The 19,734-nt window shown below is 55.6% G+C and overlaps 1 protein-coding gene across 33 annotated transcripts in view; it reads left to right on the top strand.

Moving 5' to 3' along the window:
- The window catches only part of CNTN4 (contactin 4), a 730,703-nt gene that overhangs the window by 173,501 nt on the left and 537,468 nt on the right, over positions 1–19,734 (top strand). For all 33 annotated transcript variants that reach the window (XM_089305698.1, XM_089305711.1, XM_051831894.3 and 30 more), the window contains one exon: positions 19,518–19,573. The gene's annotated coding sequence lies outside the window, so the exon portion shown is untranslated. The remainder of the gene's footprint in view (positions 1–19,517; positions 19,574–19,734) is intronic.

Raw genomic sequence — 19,734 nt, 5'->3', positions numbered from 1 at the left:
TGATTTGGTGATAAACACTGGTTCTTAGAACTGCCTTGTGGCCCTTTTTTACATTCCTGTCAGTTTGGTTGTGAGCTCCCCTCTTAATGTTGAGTTTAGAATATTTGAACATCTCCATTTTTTCTTGGTCAATCTAGCTAAAATGTTTTCAATTTTATTTATCTTTTCAATAAATCACTTTTTCTTTTTTAGATTTTCTCTTTTTATGTTTTATTTTCAGTATATATTATTTCTTCATTTCTGCTAATTTTAATCTAGTTTGCTCATATTTTCCAATGTCTTAAGGTGAAATAAATCTTTTTAGTTTTAAAATACAGGCATTTTAAAGCTATAAATTTACCTCCAACCACTGCTTTGGCTGCATCCCATAAATTTTAGTAATTTCTATCATTTTCATTTCTTTAGAAATACTTTCACTTTTGATTTCTTATTTGACTCCTTGGTTACTTATGATTGAGTTAGTTAATTTCCACATATTTGCAAATTTCCTGAGTTTCTATTTAGCCTTTATTGTTAATTTAATTATTTTGTGATCAGAGGATGTACTTTTTATCATAACAGTCCTTTTGCATGTATTGAAACTTGTTTTATGAGATTTTATATTACATACAAAACCTTTTATAGTCTCATAGCATCTGTAATATAGGGAATATGTAATTTTCTGTACAGTAACATCTGTAGACTTTTTTTTTTTTTTTTGACAGGCAGAGTGGACAGTGAGAGAGAGAGAGAGAAAGGTCTTCTTTTGCCGTTGGTTCACCCTCCAATGGCTGCCATGGCCGGCGCACTGCGCTGATCCGATGGCAGGAGCCAGGTGCTTTTCCTGGTCTCCCATGGGGTGCAGGGGCCAAGCACCTGGGCCATCCTCCACTGCACTCCCGGACCACAGCAGAGAGCTGGCCTGGAAGAGGGGCAACTGGGACAGAATCCGGCGCCCCGACTGGGACTAGAACCCGGTGTGCCGGCGCCGCAAGGCGGAGAATTAGCCTAGTGAGCCACGGCGCCGGCCCATCTGTAGACTCTTTATGGTGTAACTGAATATATTGCCGTAGGCTCGTGAGAAGAATGTGGATCTGCTGTTTGAAGGGCAGAGTTTGGAGATGTCTGCTGTTCTGGTTCTTCTGCTTCACCCTCTGCAGTCTTGTTTATCAAGTGCACGGTTTTAGTTCCACTACCAAAAGTAGAATATTGTCTCGCTATTATTGAAATTCTGTTTTTCCTTTTAGTTCTGTCAGTTTCCCTTCATGTAGTTTGGATCTGTGTTTTAGGAGCATGCGTGTTTATGGGTCTTAAATCTTCCTGGTGGATTGATTGTTCTTTTCCCTGTCAGACGTCGCTGTTTGTCTCTGCTGACATCCGCAGCACAAGTTTCAAGTCTGATCGTAGGAACGCCCGGCTGCCTTCTTCCCGGGGCGCCGCGTCTCTCACGGCTTGTCAGCGCAGCGCATGCCAGGGGCGGTGGCTCCGTTCTGGGTCCCAGGGCAGGGCGTCTCTGGTTCGCTGTCCCCAGGAGCAGCTTCCCCTGTGGCTTGCAGAGCTCCTGGGGAGACTCTGGACTTCAGGGTCAGCCCCGGCCTCACTGTGCTTTGCCCTTCTTTGCCTTTTGTGCCATCGGCCGCAGCTGGGTTTTGGCCTTCACTCTCTCCGTTTTGAAAGCGTGGTGCGCTGCTGAGACCCGAGGTGGCGTCCGACGTCTTAACTAAGTCCCTGTGGCTGACTGTGGGCTGGACACCCTTGCCCCTGCCCCACCTGCAGCTGGCACTCGCCCGGCCCCCAGAGCGAGGCAGAAGCCAGAGTTCCCGGCTGACAGGAAGTGCTGTCAGACAACAGCTGTGCGCCTGTCTGTCAAAGCAGTCCAAGTGTTTTGAAACTTTCTCCTTCCCTTCGTAAACAGAATGTCTCCCTTGACTTTATCCTCCTGTTTTTCACGTCTGTCTTTTTTTTTTCTTTTTAAAGAATAAAAAGTAACAGCTAAGGAGTGCAGCCTGGAATAAAAATACCAGAAACAGAGACAGATGGAACAAAACCACACCTACCGTTCCCTTTGAAATTCCATTAACGTCGGTTCCTGGCTGTGGGCTGCCTGCCGTCCCTGGTGCGCCGGAGTGAGTCACCCTCGCTCCAGAAAGCCGGGCCCCGCAGACTGAGCTGATGACGTATTCTCCCCCTTCATCTGAAAATACTACTGCCTCTGTCCTCCTGTCAGCCCCGGACTCATATTTTGATTTGTAATGTCCTATTGATTTTAATTTGCTTCATTATTTTCTTGGAATCATTGAAGAAATACATCAAACAGGCCCCTCCTTGACAAGAAGCAGGGGACATCTTTCGCCGATGTTGGCACGGCCCAGTTTCCTCTGCTGAAGAGTTTAGTGACTGCCAGTCTGCTTCCAGTGACAGGTACAGGTAGCACAGAGGGCGTTACCGGAGCGTTTCCGGGAGAGTGCAGGTGCACCTGGGAGAGTGTGCTGGGCTCCCCCGTGACCCCTCAGCAGGAGCCGTGCTCCCGCGAGCTTCTCACTCTTAGAGCTGCGCGGCCTGCATCTGCTGTCCACACAGCTGGCCCCCGCGGTCACGGAGAGGTGCACACGTGTTCGCAGCGTGGTGGAAACGGCGTGACTTGGTGATCACTTGGAAAACTGCTTGCGTGGAAAGTACTTGAATAGAAAGGAAGTGTGTTTTCCAACCAGTTGCAGTTCGTGCAAACATTTGAAGAGTACCAGAGCTTCCAGGCGAGTCCCTGCTTCCTGAGTTGTGGAATTGGAGGTGCAGCCCGGTGGTTCACAGTTACTTGTTCACTGAAGGGCCGACTGAAGACCAAGGAGAAAGGGAGGGTTTTCACAGTATTAGAAAATGCTTTTTAGAAAAGATAAAGGTGAGAGGATGCAGTGAGCCTGTGGCCACTTCAGAGTTGCTTTTAGAAACCCGGCCCTCATCTCTGTGAGCTCGTGACAGGTGCATGCCCCCAGACACGAGGGCAGGAAGACTCCTGTAACACAGAATCCTGGGGACACGTGACACGGATCCCCTGCTGTGCTGTGCCTTCCCGCTGGAGGGAGGTTTCAGAAATGGTCTTTGTCACCTATAAAATGAGGGCGCGCAAACGCTGCCAGCCAACCCGGGATGCAGGGCACAAGCAGAAGGCAGACTGCACTAGGCACTGAGTTTGTGTCAACACTGGGCTGTGGCTCGGCAACTCTGGCCGATGCCGAACTCTTGGTCGTGTGTCAGGTTGTTGCCAAAATCCCTGGGAGACTGCTGCCCAGCGCACCAGGAGGAGCGTCCTGCGAGACCCTGGAGTCTGTGCTGTTCACAGCGCTCCCTGGGGCGCCTGCTGTGACCCGAAGCGGGAGACGTTCCTGCTAACACAAACAGCGCTGTCCAGAGCACTTGCATTTTACAGTCTGTGTCACATCGAGAGCGAAAGGAACTCACTCTGAGAAACTTTTTTTTAATGAAATGTTTGAGAATCTTGTGTTTTCACGTGTGTTGACCCAAGCCAGGAGTTTTGGGATCCTCTAGAATTTTGCTTGGCTACATTTGCGCACGTGCTTGTGTGTGGGGGTGTGCGTGGTTGCTTTTGTGAGTGTGTGTTGGTTGTTGACACATTAAAAACTACCATTAGAAGCTAGAGTTGTGTATGTACCACTGAGAACGTAACAAAAAGGAAAACACCTGTGAGCTAGCACCAAAGATGGTACCTTCAGGAAAATGTATCACCTTGAATGAAACTTTGTCGCATAATGTGTTGCAAATGAAGTGAAGCAGTTTTCAGCTTGAGAAGTTAGATAATGAGTGAGGGCCAGCAGCATGGCACGGCGGGGTAAGCCGTGACCTGGGACAGTGTCCCAGTGGGTGCCAGTGCCACTCCTGGCTGCTCTGCTCGCCGTCTGTTCCCTGCTGTGGCCCCTGGAAAGGCAGTGGAGGATGGCTGAGCACCTGGGCCCTGCTCCCATGTGGGAGACCCAGATGAGGCTCCTGGCTCCTGGCTTCTGGCTCCAGCCCTAGCCTTTGCAGCCATTTGGGGAGTGAACCAGCAGGTGGAAGATGTGTGTGTGTGTGTGTGTGTGTGTGTGTGTGTGTGTAAATATGGCTTTCAAATATATAAGTAACCATGTTTTTAAGTTATATTTCTTTTCTTTTTTTTTAGGATTTGTTTCATTTATTTGAAAGAGTAGAGGTAGAGACAGAGATAGAGAGAGGTCTTCCATCTGCTGGTTCACTTCCCAAATATCTTCAGTGGCTGGAACTAGCCAATCTGAAGCCAAGAGCCAGGAGTTTCTCCCAGGTCTCTCACATGGGTGCAGGGACCAAACACTTGGGCCATCTTCTGCTGCTTTCCCAGGCACAGTATCAGGAACTGGATTGGAAGTGGAGCAGCCAGTACTTGAACTGGTGCCCATATGGGATGTCAGCGCTACAGGCCAGGGCTTTAACCCATTACACCACAGTGGCAGCCCCGTAAATAGCTTTTTGTTTTCTATAAATAACTCTTTAAAAAGAAAAGTGGTAAACCAAAGCAACAGGGGTAAGCAAAGCAATGAGAAGGACACTGTGCTGGGTTAGGGTTAGGGGTTAGGGTTAGGGGTTAGGGGTTAGGGGTTAGGGTTAGGGTTAGGGTTAGGGGTTAGGGATAGGGTTAGGGTTAGGGGTTAGGGTTAGGGCGAGGGTGAGGGGTTAGGGTTAGGAGTTAGGTTTAGGGGTTAGGGCTAGGGCGAGGGTGAGGGTGAGGGTGAGGGGTTAGGGTTAGGGTTAGGGCTAGTGTTAGGTTTAGGGTTAGGGTTTGGGTTTCAATGTTAGGGTTAGGGTTAGTGTTTTAGGGTTAGGGTTAGAGTTTCAGTGTTAGGGTTAGGGTTAGGGTTAAGGAGTCTGTGGCTAATGGAGCATCAGGGTCGTGGTGGTGGGGACCCTGGGATCTCCATGATACCCAGCTGTGGGCCTCCAGCATGGAACCTGTGGCTTCTGGTCCACCATCCTGCCCCAGCTGGTGTCAAACAACAACAATCACTCCTCTAGGGACAGACGCATATTTCATAGGGGCACAGCGGAAGTCCCTGCAGCTGGAGGGCTGCTCCGAGGGTCCTCAGATGTGCAGTGTGAAGCAGCCCTGCATGCACGTCGCAGACTTTCACAGCAAAATGAGCATCTCACGGGCAGGTCCCCGGGACTCCGCATGCACTCGTGCCTAGAGGGAGAGCGTTCTAGGTGTGCACCAGATTCCAAACATAAACATGAAGGCTGCTCCCTTGTGTTCAGTTCAACTGATTCTTCCTAAAGTGATGCCTCTCTGCTGATAGATGAGGAAGCATAAAGTGAGAAATTTGGCAAGGCAGTAAAATTATCACAGCTTAGGTAAGAGACACAGACACCCCCTTCCGTATACCGTCACCCCCACAATTTTAGACTAAAAGTGGATCTCTCTTACAAAACCTGTTAAGATGAACTATTTCTTCTTAATCTAGGTTTTCCTCTTCTCCAATAAGAATATATAATAAAAATGTTGTTGATAGACATCTGTAAAAGTGATAGGGATAGGTTTCGCCTTAAGAAATGTGCAGTTATTTTCAAAAGTTGATGTATTTGAAAGGCAGCGTGGTAGAGAGAGAGGTCGTCCGTCCAGTGGTTCACTCCCCGAGTGGGGTTGGCCAGGCTCAGGCGAGGAGCCAGGAACGCAAATTCGTTCTGCTATGTGGGTGCAGGAATCCCAGTCCCCTGGGCATTAGCAGGAAGCTGGACCGCAGCCAGCACTCACGCCGAAATGTGCAGTCCGCGTGACGGAGCTGCAGGACCACGGAGGGGAGGTGAGATGGGCAGCTGTCGCGTGTTCAGGGTGTGTCGCACACACAGACACACACACGTGAGTGTCCACAGCTTTCACTGATGGGATTGAGATTTTATTTCCCTGTTAATGCTTCCTCTGTTTTCCTGATTTTGGCCCCAGAAGTGTGACGTGCCCCTCCCCATCTGTGGGGAATGCACTCCAAGGCCCCCCACTGGGTGCGCAGAACCAAGGACAAGCTGACCCCACGTGTGCTGGTTGCCTTGCACACACACACGTGGCACACATGGACGCCTCTGGTGCGGTCTTTAAGTCAACCACGTCAGTATAAGCCGTAAGTCACAGTAAGACGCAGCTACGTGCTATACTGAAAGCCACGCCCTGCCATTATCGGGTCAGTACTGCCCGTCGTCTCGCTCTCCCTGGTCACGGGCACACCGCAGCTGCCCTGGGGAAAGCTGGCCTTAGGTGTGGCCGTCTTTGCTGTGCCCGGGGGGCAAACTCCCCTAGTGCACGTCTGGGTGACCCCTGGGGTCTCCAGCCAGTTTCTCTCTCCGCACTTCGTTACTCCCCCGAGGTTTCCTCTGAGACCCCGGCCCAAGTCTGCCTGTAGACCCCACCTGTGCGTGCCCTGGCCTCTCTGAGCAGACACGAGGCTGCGGCTCTGTGCTCTCTGCGTGCTGGTCCCGCATGACTGGACCTGGCCACTCGTGGGAGCCCTGGACGCTGTGTCCAGGCGGGCCTCCTGTGCGGCCTCCAGCACCGCCTCCCTCCGTGGCAGTCTGCGCCGTGGCTGTGCCGCCCGGCTGGGATGCTCTGTCCCTGGCCGTGGTCTGAGTGACTTGCCGCGTTACCAGCAGGAGTTGGAGGAGACTGTCATGAATCCGGGCACGGGGTCTTCCAGAGGGGGGCACGGGCCACGTGAGAAGGTGGCCGAGGGTGGGGGCGCTGGCGGACGCAAGGGCACAGCCCGTTCTTCCCCTGGGGTGTGGTGACGCTGGGGACTCTGATGAGCCCGTGGTCTCCCATGATCCAGTGCTGAATCTGGGAGCGTGTGGGGGAGTGAAGTGCAGACATGCAGACGTGGCCTCCCTGTGGCAACCTCCGTGGTGGGTTTGTTCCATCTGCCTGCAAGGACTGGGGTTGGGGCCGTAGCAAGGCTTCGGCAAGGTTGCGTCCCCTCCACCAGAGCCCCGTCAGGTTCCCGTGGAACGTGGAGCAGAGCTGAGGAGGAAGTGACAGACACCCACAGGTGGGGGCAGGGGCTCTGTGGCCCCCACAGGACTGGGACTGGCTACACGCAGACTCCCACTAACAGGTGGGGTGGGGCCAGCCTCGGGGCGGGAGTCACTGGTTTTGTGTCTTAGTCCTTAACTAAAAAGCTTAAAACATTAAAAAAAATTGAAGAAATAGAAAAATGTTTGTAGAATAAAGATTTAAAGAGATGGAACATGTTTGTTTGGCTGAACAACGTGTGTTTCAAGCTAATCGTTGAATTTAAAAAATGATGGACGTTCGCAGGGTAGGGATGTGGCAGGAAGCCCCAGTGGATTCATTACTGGAGGAGGAATGCTGCTGTGAGTGTGCGCACCCAGAGCGCCCAGGTGCTGGTGACACCGAGGGCAGTGGGCAGCTGTGGCCGGGCCTGCCCCTCAGCTCCGAGCCCCGCAGTGCTGTCCAGTCCCGTGAGCTCCCTATGGGCGCCCTGCGCCTCTCCTGTGCCTGCGTGTGCTCACATGTGGGGACGCCTGCCGCTGGCTTCTGTCACGTGCAACTGACGCGTGCACAGGCTTGCAGCCGAGTGCGTGGGCCCACACGGCTGGGGAGCGCCTGCCTGGGCTCGCGGGGTGCCCTCTGTGACGGCCTCACAGCTGGGGAGCGCCTGCCTGGGCTCGTGGGGTGCCCTCTGTGAGGGCCGCACAGCTGGGGAGCGCCTGCCTGGGCTCGCAGGGTGCCCTCTGTGACGGCCTCACAGCTGGGGAGCGCCTGCCTGGGCTCGTGGGGTGCCCTCTGTGAGGGCCGCACAGCTGGGGAGCGCCTGCCTGGGCTCGCAGGGTGCCCTCTGTGACGGCCGCACGGCTGGGGAGCGCCTGCCTGGGCTCGCGGGGTGCCCTCTGTGCCCTCTGTGATGGCCGCACGGCTGGGGAGCTCTGCCTGGGCTCGCGGGGTGCCCTCTGTGACGGCCTCACAGCTGGGGAGCTCTGCCTGGGCTCGCGGGGTGCCCTCTGTGAGGGCCGCATAGCAGCAGCTTCACCTGGTAGCACGCGTTCCCACATCCGGCAGTGTGTCTAAAACCCTGCAGTCTGGGTCTGTCTGTGCCAGAGGGGAGGGCAAGACACAGAGGAGGAAAAAAGTCACCGTGTCTCAGTCCTTATCAGATGTATCCACACGTTCACACGTGGATGCTTGATAGCTATCAATGTTGCCTTCTCAGATTCATGTCACTTTTCAAAAGCATTGTCCTGGACGTCTTATATCCATCCTCTAATGTTTACAGCTACAATGGCTGCTGTGCCTTCAGACCCCGGGGTTGTGCAAAGATGTTTAAGAATGACGGCTCGGGCTGGTGCTGTGGCACAGTGGGTGAGGCATCCGTGTGCATTGCTGGCATCCCGTATGGGTGCCGGTTCAAGTCCCGGCTGCTCCACTTCTGATCCAGCTCTCTGCGATGGCCTGGGAAAGCAGTAGAAGATGGCCCAAGTTCTCCCACCCATGTGGGAGACCTGGGGGAGGCTCCTGGCTCCTGGCTTCGCATGGGTGCAGCTCCGGCATTGCTGCCATTTGGGGAGTTGAACCAGCAGATGGAGGATCTCTCTCTCTCTCTCTCTCTCTCTCTCTCTCTCTCTCTCTCTCTCTCTCTCTCTGCCTCTCTCTCTCTCTGCCTCTCTGTAACTCTGCCTTTCAGATAAATAAATAAATCTTTAAAAGAAGAAGAATAACTGCTGTCTTTTGGAAGAGCCGTGTCTGTAGACCACGTGTTTCTGGTGGACGCTCCTTGGTTCATCACGGGGCTTCACAGAAGGCAGTTCAGCCTGCTGCAGCCCCTCATGAATAGTAAAGAGATGATCCTGGAATTTTCCGGGTTTCAAGGAGTGTTTGCTTTGTGCACCTTGTACATCAGAGTGTTGGGTGCCTTAACCTCTACTTAGAAACCCTGCTCACCTCCATGGAGGGAAGGGTCAGAATGTGGGGGGCGGAGCCCCCATCTGCTCGTCCTTGTGTTGGGGGAAGAGCTGGGCTGTGATTTCCTGCAGGACCCTTCAGCTCCCAGGTTTCTGCTGCCCAGCAGTGACCACAGGTGCTAGTGCTGGGCTCGGGAGGAAACTCGACCGGAACTGCTGGGGACAGTGGCGGGGACAGGGCGGTGCCCAGTGCTGTGGGGTCCACCATGGCCGAGCTGCCCTGTGGTGGTCTTTGCTTCACCCTGGGTGTGACGTGTGGGTTCATGCGCTGTCCCTTTTATTACCTGCATTCCGTGGTAGCGTGGGGTCTGTGACCTTCATGTCCTTTGGTTGGGGTCGTCAGGGTGAATGGCACCTGAATTCTACAGGTGGCATCAGATTCTGGTTTTTAAGTCGCTGTGGCAACAGTGCCAGGTGCTCCACGTGTCTCGTGTCCCTGTGGCTGCCGTCGGTTAGCTGTGCACGGAGGACAGTGCCTGCTGCTGCTTTGGAAGCCATCGACGCCGCGGGCAGGAAGCAGGAGTGCAGGGGTCAGCACCTGGCTGGTGACTTCTCCCAGGTCCCATCAGCCCTTTTCCACGGCAAACAGCCCACGTGCACCCCGGTGTTGCCTGCTCTTCGGGGAAGCTGAGTTATAATGAGCAAGAAGCACAGCAGCAGCCCTGCCCAGCTGTGTGACATAGTCTAGAATTTTCCACTTGAGTAGAAGTCGCTAACAGTGGAATCTGGGGGCACAGCCTCAAGGAGGCAGTGGTGGATGCATGGAAGCCGTGTGCACTGTCGGGTCCCAGGGTGGCAGCACCAGGAACCGTGGTTTTCCGAAGGAGAAGGCTCCCTGTTAAAATGCGGCTTGCGGAGGCTCCGTCTTTAGCGTGCACATACTAGAAACTTCCTGTGTCGGGTTTCCGCACTGAGGTTTTATTGCTTCCCTTCATGTGAGCATTCTGTGTGTTCCCTGGACGCCTGCAGCCCTGTCTGAGCTGGGCCCCCTCTGAAGGCCTGGGGCACACAGCCTCCATCCCAGGCTTCAGCCTGTGGGCTCAGGAAGCCCGTGTGGCTCTCAAGGACCCGTGCAGGTCCAGCTCTGCCCTGAGAGCAGAGAGGGGCAGGTGTCGGTCCTGGTGTTGCGATGCTGCTCAGGATGCCTGCACCCCGTACCGGAGGGCTCTGCTTTGGGTTCCAGCTAATGCAGACCCTGGGGGCAGCAGGTGATGGCTCAACTACTCCGGTCCCTGTCACCCCTGCAGGAGGTGAGGGCTGACATCTGGCTGCCAGGTTTGGACTGGCCCAGTTCTGGGTGTTGGGGGGTGTTTGGGGAGTCAATCATCCAATGGGAGACTCTCTCTCTCTCTCTCTCTGGTACATTTTTTTAAAAGAGAGAGGGAGATGAGTCTTATGTTGTGTGATCTGAGCCTCATTTTAACCCAGAGTGGGAGAGGTTCTTTGAAAGCTGTGTCTATGTATTCAGAACCCCTGTCCCTGGATTGTGATGGGGATCAGGGAGTTTGGGGCCCCGTGGAGGAGAGAGCAGGAGCAGCACCTGTTTGGTTTGGGAAACAGGAGCCCCATGTGCAGCGCTGAGGCGTGTGAACCCCTCCCTGCCCACGCCCCAGGCTGCACAGCGTCACGCGTGAAGCACGCAGCAGGTTCCGCATTCAGCAGAGTGCACGGAGGAGTGGCGGTCCTGTGCTGGCAGGCAGGGACTTGGACGCTCAGCTCATGCTTGTGCGTGCAGCCGTGACACCGTAGCCAAGGGGTGGCGGCCACCCCAGAAGCCCACGGCTGGGCGAGTGGATAATGGATGGAACAGCACTGAGCCATACGAAGGAGCGACAGCGTGGACAGCCCTGGAAAGCTGTATGGAGAGTGTGGACAGTCCTGGAGAGCCGTGTGGAGAGTGTGGACAGCCCTGGAGAGCTGTGTGCTAATGGAACCAGCCAGAAACCAAAGAGAAAGTCAGGGTACGAAACCACTGGTAGGACCTGTCTGGCGTCGTCCATGGCAGAGGTAGAGTGCGGCGAGCTCCCGGGCGAGGTTCGGCAGTGGTGGTGGGGATGGTGGAACAATCTTGTGGGTGTTCTTGATGCACAAACCGCACACTTTGAGGCTCTAGGCGGGCAGCGCCCATGCGTGTGAGCTCTCTCTGCCGTCAGCCCTGTCGCCACGGCTGTAGAGCTGTTCTCCCCCAGAGCCACTGTGTCTGACACCCCGAGCAGATCCCAGCGCCAGCACAGTGGATGGTGTCGGTGCCTGCGTTCCGGCAGGGCCGTGGCGAGCTGGCTTTCCCTGTGTCTCCATGGTTCGAAGGAGGCCAAGGCGCTGCCTGTGGGGGTCCGTGTGGGCCGAGTGGAGGCACCAGCACAGGTGACATGCGCTCTGCACAGCTGCAGTGGACTTCTTCCTGGCTGAGGTTCCCTGCAGGAGAGCAGGGTGGACAGTGGAGGAAGCCGTGTGAGTGGGAGGGGCCTCCCTGTGCCTGTGGGAGAGCAGAGTGGACAGTGGAGGGAGCCATGTGAGTGGGAGGGGTCTCCGTGTGTCTGCAGGGGAGCAGGGTGGACAGTGGAGGAAGCCGTGTGATATGGGAGGGGTTTCTGTGCACCTGCAGGAGAACGGGGTGGACAGTGGAGGGAGCCGTGCGAGTGGGAGGGGTCTCCGTGCACCTGCAGGGGAGCAGGGTGGACAGTGGAGGAAGCTGTGCAATGGGGGAGGGGCCTCTGTGCACTCTGGAGACTCAGGCACCTGGGCGTGAACTTGCACGATGGGTGGCAGCTTCTTTCAGGTATGTGTGCAGGTGCTAGATTTCTCCCACTGCTCAAAGCTCCAGACTGGACGCGACCACCCTCTGCCCCTGTGGGTGGGGCGCCTCCCACGTCACGTGGAAACTGGTGGAAGCCAGACCGGAGGCAGCTTCCAGAGCTGAAGTACCTAGAACTGCGGCAGACGCGGGCAGCAGAGTGTTGTGGACTGGACTGCAGACATCACGGCAGGGAGCACCTTGCCCAGGGTCACACTGTTTGTTTTTTTGTTTGTTTATTTTTATTTTTTTGACAGGCAGAGTTAGACAGTGAGAGACAGAGAGAAAGGTATTCCGTTGGTTCACCTCCCAAATGGCTGCTACGGCTGCCACGCTGTGCCAATCCGAAGCCAGGAGCCAGGTGCTTCTTCTGGTCTCCCATGGGGTGCAGGGCCCAAGCACTTGGGCCATCCTCCACTGCACTCCCTGGCCACAGCAGAGAGCTGGCCTGGAAGAGGGGCACCGGATTCTGTCCTGGTTGCCCCTCTTCTAGTCCCCTCAACTGGGACTAGAATCTGGGGTGCCGGCACCGCAGGCGGAGGATTAGCCTAGTGAACCGCAGCACTGGCCGCCCAGGGTCACAGTGTAGTCAGTGGAGAAGCTGGGATCCCGCTGGCCTTTCTCTCACGTTAACCCTACTCCTGTGCTAGGTCTCCCAGGCCCTCTGCATAAAGCGCCTCCTACCTGCAAAGCCAGAGGCCAGCGGGAGAATCCTCAGGGGGAGCCCTGCCTGCCTCGGAGTTTGGCGGAGCCACAGCTCCCTCACGGTGATTCAGGGGAGTTCTCCAAGCGGGCCCAGGATCACACGTGTGCGTGTGTCCGTGTGTGTCTGTAGATTGCCCAGGATCACACGTGTGCGTGTGTCCATGTGTGTCCATAGATTGTCCAGGATCACACGTGTGCGTGTGTCCGTGTGTGTCTGTAGATTGCCCAGGATCACACGTGTGCGTGTGTCCATGTGTGTCCATAGATTGTCCAGGATCACAGGTGTGCGTGTTTCTGTGTGTGTCTGTAGATTGCCCAGGATCACAGGTGTGTGTGTGTCCATGTGTGTGTCCATAGATTGCCCAGGATCACAGGTGTGCGTGTGTCCACATGTGCCCATAGATTCCTCAGTGTCTTCTGGAACACAGTGAGGAATTCCCCTCGGAGTGGGAAGTATTTGTTTTCTTTGTGTGCTTGGACGTGGAATTCCAAGTTGATGGGTATTTGCTTCAACGTCAGACAGGAAATCAATCCTGGAAACCCTGATGTGTGTAGCTCATGTCACTCAGCGGTAAAATACCGTTCCTGTCCTCCGCTGATGCTGTGAGCTGCTGCTTCGTCCTTCCTGGTGACAGCCGAATGCCTGGTGCTGTTGTTTCCGGGAGGATTTGTCAGGGTGCTGGCGGCACGTGGCTCTCCGGTGGGCAGGTCTCCCCTTGTAGGGAGAGCTTTTATTCTACATGGAGGTTTCACGCGTGTTCCTGTAAACATATGCCATGTTATCAGCTCCGTCTGTGAAACAAGTGGTGACGCTGGTCTCTCTGCTGAACAGCAGCAGGTGCTGAGGGGGCGGGGCTGGGAACCGCTGTCCCCACACAGGCAGCCAGGGCGGGGGATGCTCCAGCTGTGCTCGTCCTACAGTCGGGCCTCCAGACACTCAGTGACAGTGACAGAGTCACCGTGGCAGAGCCCTTGGTGACGCCGCGTCTCAGGGAGAGCCGCTGTGTCAGCTTTCTGGGTCCGCGGAAATAGGAACGCGTGTTCTCTGCTGCGGTGACTTTGTCCACGTGGTGAAGACGGCAGGGACCCTTGTCATCCAGAGATAATCCTTGCAGTGGGGCCACTTCTGTGCCCAGCCACTCCGAAGGACATGATTATCTCCTAATGAGTGAAGCCCGTGCTGCAACCTCGTCTGCTTTGAGTGTGTGTGGGATGCATCAGTGGTCTCCGTGGCTTCCCCACGTGACGCTGGTGCAAGAACCAAATGGCCATGTGTTTGCTTGTAGCACGATCCAAGTTGCATCTTGCTTCCCGCTGAAGAAGACAGAGCTGCCGTCTCCCTCTTAGTGTCCTGTGGTCACCGTGATGCTGACCCTGACGTCGAGCGGTGCTCATGGGAATTCTGGAAACACACGTGGACAATTCGGCGTCTACACGGCTTCCCCCCACAGAAAATCCAGGCTGGGTTTGCACACCTTGGGAAGGCAGCAGACGTCATGAGAAGGACCTGCAGATTCAGAGGTGGGAAACGCCGTGAATAACTTCAGGAAAATACCAGTGCCCAGGAGACGGCGTCCTGACCTCACCTCTCGGAGTAAGAGCGGTTACTGAACGGCGACTCTGCTCTCACCTGTGCTGTCCTTCCACAGCCAAATGACGTTAGCACCAGGTGTGGCTCTCGGATGACGGGCGTGGTGTGTGAGAGGCCAGGAACCCCGCGCTCCCCACGTCAGGGCCCCTCTGCTTGGGCTCGTCTGGTGTAGAGTACGTTCCTGGGAGCCGCCGTCCCGCTCTGACCCGTCAGCAGGAACCACCTGGGTTCTGAGTAAAACTCTCACGTTTGGAGGCCAGGTGGGGCCCTTATACCCCAGAGGGAAGTCGTCCTCTGGATGCAGGCTGGTGGCCGCCCCCTGCCTGTTGGTGCTGGCGGGGGCGTCTGCAGGCGCCCTTGGCATTGTGGGGGCTCCCGGTGCTGACAGCAGCAGTCAGCTCAGAGCTGGGGGACTCACCTGTCTCAGCAGGGCGGCCGCGCCCCTGTCTTCCTTTCTCCGCATGTTAATTTCCTGGCTATTCTCAGGCGTGAGTTTCGCTGCAGTTTATATAAAAGCCAAGACTAAAATTTAGCCAAGACAAAGCTACTACGCTGGCAGGTGAAAGATGTGGATGTGAATGTTGGAAATGTAATGTATGTGCCGTGATTTTTAAGTAGTGATGATAGCCAGGGCTTGGTTTGTGCCCGTTGGGAGCTGGGCACTGCTGTTTGCATGGATTATCTCCGTCCCCTTCGTCCCCAGGGCACAAGGTGGAAATGCAGGTATCAGGCTCTCCGTGTGCATGACAAGGCTGAGCGTGGAGGAGGTGGCCTGTGCTGTCCCCGGGCAGCATGAATGCCTGGCTCCATCCCCACCTCTCACAGCTCTGAGCGGCCCAGACGGCGCCTGGGTCCTCACGTCCTTGGAGGGATGCCCAGGAGATCCCCTGATGCACCCCAGAAGGGGACCTGGACCACAGCGCTGTGCCCGCGACTCGGGAGGTGGGACCAACACCGCCGGAGCTTCTCAGCCAACCTGAGTGACCTTGGAATCTCCCTTACCTGGGACACGCTGTGGGCAGGGGACTTCCCTCAATTTATGTATGAGGGCACTTTTAGAAATTCATGGAAAAGAGGAATTAGAGGATGTTTATTTGGGTGCAAAAAAAAAAAAAAAAAAAAAACCTTGAAGGCTACGTGCAGTCATTTTATAATACACATTTTCCATGAACCTTTGGAAGACCCTTCACAGGCGTGAATATCAGAAGTTTTGTAAGAAAATAAACTAATTGCATTTTTTCACGGAATGTTTGACATAGCTGCATAGATAGCAAGTTAAAGCCACACCCATGTCGGCGTACAAGGAGCACCTGTGCTTGGCCAGGTTTGAGTGGAGCCCTTGTGACCTCTAAGGGACACGGAGCAGGAGACAGGTGCACGATCCCCATGCCAGGAGGGGCGTGCTGGAGTGAATGCATATGTGTGTATGCATGCATGTGGTGCACATGTGTGTGCACGCCTATGCAGGTGCATGCACGTGTACATGCTCACATGTGTGCGTGTGTGCACATGCAGTGTGCATGTGTACGTGTGTGTGCTTGTGTGCAGGTATGTGCTTGTGCACGTATGTGTGCATACATGCATGTGTGCGCGTATGTGTGTGCATCTGTGTGCATGTGTGTGCATGCATATGGCGCACATGTGTGTGCATGTCTATGCAGATGCATGCACGTGTACATGCTCACATGTGTGCATGTGTGCATGTGCAGTGTGCATGTGTGCATGTGTACATGTGCTTGTGTGCATGCGTGTGTATGTGTGCATATGTGTACATGCATGTGTGTGCATCTGTGTGTGCAGCTGTGTGCATGTGTGTGTACATGTGTGTTGGGAGGCTTGGGGACGCTGTGATTAGTGTGCTGCTACAGACACATGCTGAGAACAACAGCACACTCCATGCCGGCTGAACCTCAAATGCTAGGATTTTTTTGGAACCAAAAATAACACCCTCTTTTTTGCACGTGGGGTGATGGTTTTGGTTGGTTTGTTTCAGGTGTACTGACGTAGAGTAGTATTATATTTTGGAGCAAACTCGTGAGGTTGCGTCCCTTGTCCCTTTTCTCCTCGTTCATGCTCATGTGCGTCCTTGTCACAGCTCTCGTAGGGAGAGTGAAGACACAGCTGCCTGTGGCCCGTGTCCCTGAGCAGGGCAGGGTTGCAGGAGGAAGTTCCTTGTAAATGCAAAGGTGGTTGGCGTGGCTGGGCCACGTGTGGCTTCAGTTCCTCCAGCTGCCCCCTCACAAGTCTCCCTCGGGTCCTGAGTCCAGGGTGTGGCCGCGGTTACCGGTGGAGCCCTGGGCTCCGATGGGCTCAGGCCTCAGCCAGCAACCACGGACTTGCCTCGTGTCCAGACATACAGGCGCTCAGGGAGGGAGGCTTGGCGGGAGCCTGGGAAGCCAGGTGTTGTCCCGACCGACCCTGCCCGGGCCCTAGTGCAACGCTCACCTCTCACGGGGCCGGGAGCCGCCTCTGCGCTCTGACTCTCTGACCTTCGGCCCCGCGTGTCACAGTTCTCATCACTCTGAGAGCAGAGCTCTGGGAGGGAGCTCATGGCCTGGTTGGCCGTGCTGGCGGCTCCATGGCTGTACCCTGGTAGGGGATCCACAGTCGCAGGGGCTGCAGGTGGGAAGGGTTCTTAAGGAGCAGACTCCGCCCTCAGGCCCTCGGGGGCCACTCCAGGGGCTGCCCGGGGTCTTCCCTTCTTTCCAGCTCTCTCGCCCGCTCGTGGCGTGGCACTGGCTCCGTGGGAGCTGACGCTGTGGTCCATGTGGCCGTGGGCTGGCGGCCCACTGAGCAGGTGAGTTCTTCGTGGCCATGTTCCCTGTGGGATCCCTTTGAGGGTCGAAGTGGTGGCTCCAGTTCCGATTTCTGTGACGGGCAGGTGGCTGGGAGCGTGGGTTTTTTTAGGGACTGACTGTCCTGGTTGTAAGAACACTCTCGCTCCAGAGACAAGGCCCAGTGTTCGCCATCCTTGTGGGCGTCACTGTTGCTAGTGGATTCCAGCCCATGATTGGGTCAAAGAACCTGTATTTTGCTATTTAATAGTCAGCTTAGGCCGTTGCTGCGGCTCACTAGGCTAATCCTCCGCCTTGCGGCGCCGACACACCGGGTTCTAGTCGCGGTCGGGGCGCCGGATTCTGTCCTGGTTGCCCCTCTTCCAGGCCAGCTCTCTGCTGTGGCCTGGGAGTGCAGTGGAGGATGGCCCAAGTGCTTGGGCCCTGCACCCCATGGGAGACCAGGAGGAAGCACCTGGCTCCTGCCATCGGATCAGCTGGTGTGCCGGCCGCAGCGCGCCAGCCGCGGCGGCCATTGGAGGGTGAACCAACGGCAAAGGAAGACCTTTCTCTGTCTCTCTCTCTCACTGTCCACTGTGCCTGTCAAAAAAAAAATTAAAAAATAATAGCTTGAGAAGTGGGGCAACTCTGGGGATGAACAACATCAGTGTCGCTACTGTCCAGTTGAGGTTGGTGCCAGTTGAAGAATCCAGCCAGGTCCGGTGGCCAGCGGGCACCTGAGCCCACTCCAGGCGTCTGCCCACCATGTGTGCTCTCACCATTATGTCAGTGAATTAAAGGGAAATCCGAGTTTTCATTCCATTGGATTGAAAGAACCTCCACGTTTGTTACGGGAAGAGGAGAGTAGAAATATACACACTCAGGAATTTGAAAAACTCCAGCCCACGCCTCTAGGTCTGTTAGAGTTGGTCGTGGCTGCTGTTGCTGATAGCCAAGGCCCGTGGGAGGCAGCAGAGCCGCTGCTTCCCCCAGGGGGCGGCTGCTGTGAGGAAGAGAGGCCCAGGCCCGCAGCTCCTGGCTGAGCTGGTGTGGTCCACCCGGGCCCACACGGCTGAGAACCGGCAGTGGGTGTGTGTGACTCAGGGCGCAGGCTGGAGCCTGTTCCGCAGGAGGTTCTCCTTGCTTTCCTGGGCCTGGCTGTTTGGGGACTGTGTAAGAAAGAGTAGGAGAAAGAGACATGGCCGAACGTGGTGGCGATGTGGAGAAGGCGTGTGTGGGGCTTACGTGCTGGGTCCCTCAGAGGCGCGGCAGGTGGAATGAGACTCCCTGTTTAAGAAGTCCTCTGATCATAGGTAGTTGGGAGAGACCTAAATCTGAGGGCGGATGGATCATTTCGCTACCCAGCAGGAGAGGGTGAGGTATTTACAGCTAATCAAGAAAATACAACATTTCTAGCCCGATCAATTATGTGATATTTAAATGTAAATTTGAGCACACTTGAGGAAAATGGAACTCCTCGGCAGGGATTGGCACCTGCACTGGGCCCGGCGGAGCTCAGTCCGTCGCGGGGCTGTGGCTGGGTGCGGGGGCCTTGGCCAATCAGCCCTTAGCTGGTGAAGCCGCAGCCGGCTGAAGCCAGCGGAGGTGTGCGGAGGCTCACCCCTGCGTCTCTGTGAGTGCCACCTGATCACGTTGTGGGCGGGGTTCTCAGGGCCTGCTCGCTTCTGGGCGCCGCCCGATTCCACTGCTGTTTCGTCTTGCTGGAATAAATGCTGCGACACGTAGGTAACCTAAAGATCTAACCGAGCTGTTCCTCCGTGGCCGGGCTGTGCGCCTGCATGCGTGTGGACCACTGTGTTCATCATGTGAGGACCGAGGGACGCTTCCCGCGGCAGCAGCCTGGATGGAGGAGCAAACCCACAGGAGTAAGCGTGTAGCTGGGAATACAGATGCTCTTAGAAGCGTCAAGTATTCCTTTTGGGGAAACGATTTCTCCAGGACAACATACGCTGCGGTACGAATTACTTCAGAAAGTTGAACTCGGGGCTGGGTGTTCAGCCCAGCAGTGAGCACACCTCGTGGGGAGCCCACACCCTAGATCAGAGGCCCGGGTCTGCGTCCACATGGGGCTCCGGCTTCCTGCTAATGATGATGGCTCCAGTGCTCGGCCCCAGACCTGGACAGAGCTCCCTTGGCCCCAGCTTGCCGCATCCCGGCTGCTGCACAAATACTGGGGGAGTGAACTAGTGCGTGGCAGCTCACTCGCTCACCCTCTCCTCCTCCCTAGTAAATCCATTTTAAAGAACTAGCACTACCCTTGGCGGTTTTCAGAGAAGCTGAGGTACTGCGTCCAGGGGATGTTATCAGTGACCTTCTCGTTTTACAGATTCCCGTACCTAATGAGAACCGTGGGACGTGTCCTGGTTTGTGCTAGGATTTTATTATTTAAAGCCCTGTTAACATAGCTTCTCACACTGACTCTAAATGCTGCGAATGGCTCAGGCCCCAAGGGCCTTGTGCGGAGGGGATGAGGATGGGAGAGAGGGGGTCACCTGTCGGAGTGCTCGGCCCGGGCTGGGATCACACGTCCTGGCGCCCGCACTGGCAGCTCTGCAGGCTGGAAACCCGTGCTGCCTGCTCCACTCTGCCTTGCCCACTCTTTGGTTTTTAGATGCGGAGATGGAGCGTCCACAGGGGAGATGTGCTCATCAATGTCTCTGGTTTTCCCTAGGCGCTGCTGACACACAGCCACTGGACAGCACACAGCCGCAGACGCCGTCCTGAGAGGTAAGCCGCCCCATGGGGCCCTCCCGAGGCAACCTCCACCCTTCCCAATGGCGATGCCTGAGAGCCTTAGTGGCGATTTTTCTTCGGTATGCAGAGGGAGCCCCTGCCCTACTCGCCCTGCAGGAGGGCTCTGTGACTCTGACGGCTTCTAGCCCCGCAGG

This window comes from Oryctolagus cuniculus, chromosome 10, assembly GCF_051225735.1.
Source record: "Oryctolagus cuniculus isolate XC-2025 breed Fujian yellow rabbit chromosome 10, ASM5122573v1, whole genome shotgun sequence".
In the NCBI taxonomy this organism is placed as follows: Eukaryota; Metazoa; Chordata; class Mammalia; order Lagomorpha; family Leporidae; genus Oryctolagus; species Oryctolagus cuniculus.
This window is presented reverse-complemented; position numbering and strand designations above follow the sequence as displayed.